We start from the raw sequence: 6,076 nt of genomic DNA, 5'->3' as shown, positions 1-6,076 counted from the left end.
ATGTGCTTGAATTGTAGACCCATCAATGCTATTACCGTTCGTTATAGGCATCCCATTCCTCGCTTAGATGATATGCTTGATGAACTTAGCAGTGCCACCATTTTCTCAAAAATTGATCTTAAAAGTGGCTATTATCAAACCCGCATACAAGAAGGTGATGAATGGAAAACCACTTTCAAAACCAAATTTGGCTTGTACGAGTGGTTGGTTATGCCTATGGGTTTATCGGAGGCTCCCGGAACTTTCATGCGTCTTATGCATTTTGTGCTTCGACCTTATATTGGACTGTTTGTTGTGGTTTACTTCGATGACATTCTCGTGTTTAGCAAATCCATGAAAGAGCATCTAAAGCATGTTAGGGCTGTTTTGCAAACTCTTCGCAAGGAACGTCTTTATGCCAACATGAAAAAGTGCACATTTGGTGTTGACAAGCTTGTTTTCTTGGGTTTCGTTGTCTCTTCCAAGGGTGTTCATGTTGATGAATCTAAAACTGAGGCAATTAAAACTTGGCCCCAACCCATCAATTTGCAACAAGTGCATAGCTTTCTAGGCCTTGTGGGTTCTTATCGTCGCTTTATGAAAGATTTTAGCACTATTGCTGCTCCTTTGCATGCCTTGAGTAAGAAGAATGCTCCTTTTGTTTGGGGATCTTTGCAATCTACCGCTTTTGATGAGCTCAAGTCTTTGCTTACTCATGCTCCGATTCTTGCTTTCCCCAACTTTGACAAAACTTTTGAGGTTCATTGCGATGCAAGTGGTACCGGAATTGGCGGAGTTTTGATGCAAGAAAAACGAGTTATTGCATATTTTAGTGAAAAACTCTCAGGTGCTCAACTTAACTATCCCATCTATGACAAAGAATTGTATGATTTAGTGCGCGTGCTACATGTTTGGGAACATTATCTTAGACCTCATGAGTTTTTCATACATACCAATCATGAAACGCTTAAGTACTTGAAAGGCCAAACTAAGTTAAACAAGCGTCATGACAAATGGAGTGAATTTATTGAATCTTTTCCCTATGTGATCAAGTACATTAAGGATAAGGAAAATGTAGTTGCGGATGCACTTTCACGCATATGCACGCTTGTCACTAAACTTGAGTTGAATGTTATTGGCTTTGAGAACATAAAAGACTTGTATGCGAATGATCCTTCCTTTGCTAATCCTTATGCTAAGTGTTTGACGCATACATCTTGGGAACGATATTACATTAAGGATGATTATCTTATGAGAGCTAACAAACTTTGCATTCCCGAGTCTTCTCTTCGTTTGCTCCTTTTGCAAGAGGCTCATGGAGACGGACTCATGGGACACTTTGGACGCGACAAGACATTCGCCATGCTCTCCAAGAACTACTTTTCGCCCAAGATGTTCCGCGACGTCTCACGCTTCACCAACCGATGCTCTACATGTCGCAAAGCTAAGTCTAAAGCTCAAACCCATGGTCTTTACATGCCTCTTCCTATTCCGTATCAACCTTGGGAAGACATTAGCATGGATTTTCTACTTGGTTTGCCTAGAACTCAAAATGGCAAGGATTCCGTGTTTGTTGTTGTGGACCGATTTTCTAAGATGGCACATTTCATTCCTTGCAACAAGATAGACGATGCTTCACATGTTGCCAATCTCTTCTTAGGGAAATCTTGCGACTCCATGGAGTACCAAAGACAATCATCTCCGACCGCGATGTCAAGTTCTTGAGTTACTTTTGAAAAACGCTATGTGCCAAGCTTGGAATTAAGCTCTTGTTATCATCCACATACCATCCTCAAACCCACGGCCAAACGGAGGTGACGAACCGTACACTCTCCACTCTACTTCGCGTGTTTATCAAGAAGAACATCAAGGAGTGGGAGGCGTGTCTACCCATCGCCGAGTACGCCTACAACCGTGCAAGACATTCGACTACCGGCAAGTCCCCCTTCGAGGTCGTCTACGGCTTCAACCCGTTGTCCCCATTGGACATTCTACCTCTTCCACTACAAGAGCGCACCAACCTCGACGCGCCAAGTACAACGACTAGCAACCAAGCTCAACGTCAACAAGCAACCCATGATCTTCAACATTGGCGATCTCGTGTGGCTACACCTTCGCAAGGACCACTTCCCCAATGAACGCAAGTCCAAACTTCTACCTCGAGCCGATGGACCATTCAAGGTGCTAGCATGCTACAACAACAACGCCTACAAGATCGACCTCCCACAAGACAAGTACAACATGAGCGACATCTTCAACGTCAAGGACCTCTCGCCATACCATGGTGATGACACTTTCGATCCGAGGTAGGATCTTTCCTAAGGGGGGGAGGGAGATGATGCGGAGAATCCCTCGCTCATCCCCATGGACGTACCTACATCTCCCTCGACACCACTCGGACCCATGGCAAGAGCTCGAGCAAAGGCTATCGAAGATAAGGTGAACTCGCTCCACTCCGAACTCCCTCTCCCTACTCACGAGACATGGCTACTACCTCATACGGAGACTCTATGTGTGATCAGGTGCTTGGACGGGAGCCACGGGACAGCTACATTCAATGGCCAAGATGGCGAGGACACCAAGCGTGAAGATCAAGAAGAAGAGCTGCTTTGGAAGCTATAAGCCCCGGACGACCGGCCTGGCCCGGACGTCCGACCCCTGGAGGACACTATAGCCAAGGGAAGAGAAGCCAGCCAGAGCTACAAGCTCCGGACGACTAGACCAGCCCGGACATCCGACCACTCCTAGGCTCCGGACGACCGAGCCCTTCCGGACGTCCGGCACTTCTCCAACAGAACCAAGTCTACGGAATTCCAAGGAAGACCGGACGACCGTGCACCTGCCAACAGAACCGAATCTACGGACATCCGAAGAACTTCGGACGTCTGGGACCCCGCGAGCCTCCAGACGACCGGTGCCCCACGGACATCCGGACCCTGGCTGCGTCCAGCTGCGGGCTGATGCCCATGTACCCCTTCACTTCGCCCCTCATTTGCACTACGACTATAAATAGAACACTCCCACCTCCTAGCTAGGGAGCGTTGATTTAGCTCGTTTGTGAGATAGAGCCTCGCTCATCCATCCGGATCTACTCCTCGTGAGGGACCGACACCTCCATCCGGAGAAGATCCACCTGGATTCAAGACCTCTGTCTAGAGAATACCCTATCAAGACCTCCTCACGGAGAAGAATCGGTTACCCTTTGTATCGTCCTTTGTTGGACTTGGATCTTGTATCTTTACTTGTGTTTCGATGATCTAGCGCATGTGTGACTTTTATTATTGTTGGTTGAGTGTTTTTCTCTCGTTCCCCTCGTCGTGTTCTTTGTGTTCCTCGTAGGGATCCTCTCCAAATGTGAAAGATCGGCCCCTAGGGTTCCGCCCTACATCACGTCCTCAATGAAGAAAGTCGTAGTCTCGTAGATCAGAAGGGTCGAACCTATAAACATCCAAACGAAGACGAACAAAGACCGGATCCAAACAGATCCACCGAAAACCAGCACCGGCCGAATCCCGCGAGATCCGACGGAGACAAACCTTCACACGCCCTCCGACGATGCTAGACGCACCATCGGGATGGGGGTAAAATGTGGGAGACATTATTCCTACTAAGGGACATCGCTGCCGCCGCCACACAGCCCCAACCAAGACACTGAATCTAATAAGAACGAGAACGGGGTCCCTCCCGTCGGTGGGGTCCGTGATCCTCCACACCTCCATGACCTAGAGGCCATTGGAGATGGGGCGGACCGGCGGCGGCGCCGACGGTAGGAAAAGAGCTTTTCTTGGAGAGGAGGAAAGAGATAAGTTGCACTATTCTGTCTTATAGGACACACACATCTTTCAAGCCTAAGTCTGGCGATTAATTTGACCGATAAAGGGTGAATTATGTGCCACAAAATTATATACATTGAACTCATAATATGAAAGATGTTTCTTGTGGTATAAATCTTATATCTTACTATAAATCATATAATATGGATCTATTGATTGTCAAAGTTAAACCTTGAAATGCATAAACACCTTATAAACTAGAACATGGAAATAGTACACAAGAAAACATTTTTTGTGTGCTTAAGGCATAAAAAATTTCTGCACAAAACCAAATATCGAACACTGAACTTTTTTGTTTTTCACAAAGCACAAGCTACCTTTAAAACTTCTAATATTGGGAGGGGGTCTGATGGTACATAGTTTAAGGTGCAATCAATGTATTCTCTTTTATAACGAGTAGATATTTTACATGCACGCAGAAAAAAATCAACTGGTAATCGAGGGGAAATGTTTAAACTTTGTAATGTAATGTATCCGACTAAGATATCTAGGCCTAGTCTCCCGTAAGTATTGTATCAGAATTATTCTACCACCTCTTTTTTTTGAAACGAAGGCAAAAGACTTGCCTCTTAAATTAAATAAGGGAGAGTAGAGTTTAGAGTTTTTTACAACACACTCACAAATGCGGCGTGTCAATTACTCGCACACTATGATGTTCCCTAGTTTCTTTGTGTCGGCGGTCACCCAAAGTTTTGCATCTTCTAAAATGTTGGTAAGAAGGATCGTTGGCGGCGCGCTTTTGTGGCGGAAAACATGGGCGCTTCTCTCGTTCCAAATGGCCCAAGAAACGAGCATGGTGAGGGAGGCCATTGCGTTTCAGTTAGAAATATTATCGTTGGTTCTTTTTTGCCACCACATGTTGACGGTTTCATTCAAGTGCCACTCGGAGGTGTCCATGTGTGCAAGTACAAGCTTCTCTATGATCAATCTCCAAAGCCTAAGCATGTAGCGAAACTTGAAGAAGAGGTGTGTCCCCGTTTGTTCCCTCTTGGAAAGCGAGCAAAGGCCACAGTTTGGCCAACCATGCTTCTCCAGACGATCGGCTGTCCAAATCCTATCTTGCAAGGTCAACCAAGCAAAGAATTTAACCTTCAGAGGTTCCCAAGCCTTCCAAACCATGCGGTCCATGGGGGAGAGGGTCAAGCCTAGAAACTGAGCCTTGTAGGCGGAACTCGCCATGTATATCCCGTCGTTCGTATGCTTCCAAATGGTATCATCTTACGCTTGCCTATCAAGGCGAAAGTTATGCACGAGCATCCGAAGGTTGAAGAATTCTGAGATGTGGTTGACAGAGATAGTGGTGTCTTGCTTTATTTTGAGGCTCCAAGCATTCCCCTTGAGAGCCTCACGCATCCTCTAATTCTTTCTTTTCGAGGCCTCAAAAATTAACGGTGCAATGTCCTTGGGCTTGCGACCAAGAAGCCAAGGGAAGTCCCAAAAAGGCGTTTTGGCGCCATCCCCGATGGTGATAGTCGTAGATGCATAGAAGAACTCGCGGTCCTCTTCAGTACAGGGGTTGCCAAGACCAACCAAAAGTTTTTGGGGCTCCTTCCGTTCAAACCATAGCCATCACAACCGCAAGGCCCTTGTGAACTTTTCGGTATTGAGCACCCCAAGGCCACCGTACTCCTTTAGTCTACAAACCGCATTCCAGGTGACCTTACATTTGGCTCCCGTGGTCTTTTCCGCACCCGACCAAAGGAAAGCCCTCTCAATATTGTTGAGGTTATCCAGAGTGCTAGGGGGCACGATGAGAGGTGTGATCGAGAACACCGCTTGGGAGTAAATGACCGACTTGACAAGGGTTGTTCGCCCAATAGGAGTGATGTTTTGACCTTTGCAAGTGACGAGTTTTCTGGCTGCCTTGTTGATACGTCTCCAACGTATCTATAATTTATGAAGTATTCATGCTACTATATTATCATTCTTGGATACTTTACAATCATTTTATAGCAACTTTATATCTTTTTTGGGACTAACCTATTGACCCAGTGCCCAGTGCCAGTTGCTGTTTTTTGCATGTTTTTTACATCGCAGGGAATCAATATCAAACGGAGTCCAAACACCGCGAAACTTTTTGTGGAACTTTTATGGACTAGAAGACATCCAATGGGCCAGAGCAGCACATGGGGGTGCCTCGAGGGGGGCACAACCCACCAGGGCGCGCCTGGGCCGAGGGTTTTTGGAATATTTGATGATTTATAGGGCGAAGAGGGGTGCGGGAGGCCACCGAGGTGGGCACAACCCACCTAGGCGCGCCTGGG

The sequence above is a fragment of the Triticum aestivum genome, chromosome 7B, assembly GCF_018294505.1.
Source record: "Triticum aestivum cultivar Chinese Spring chromosome 7B, IWGSC CS RefSeq v2.1, whole genome shotgun sequence".
Taxonomy (NCBI): domain Eukaryota; kingdom Viridiplantae; phylum Streptophyta; class Magnoliopsida; order Poales; family Poaceae; genus Triticum; species Triticum aestivum.
This window is presented reverse-complemented; position numbering follows the sequence as displayed.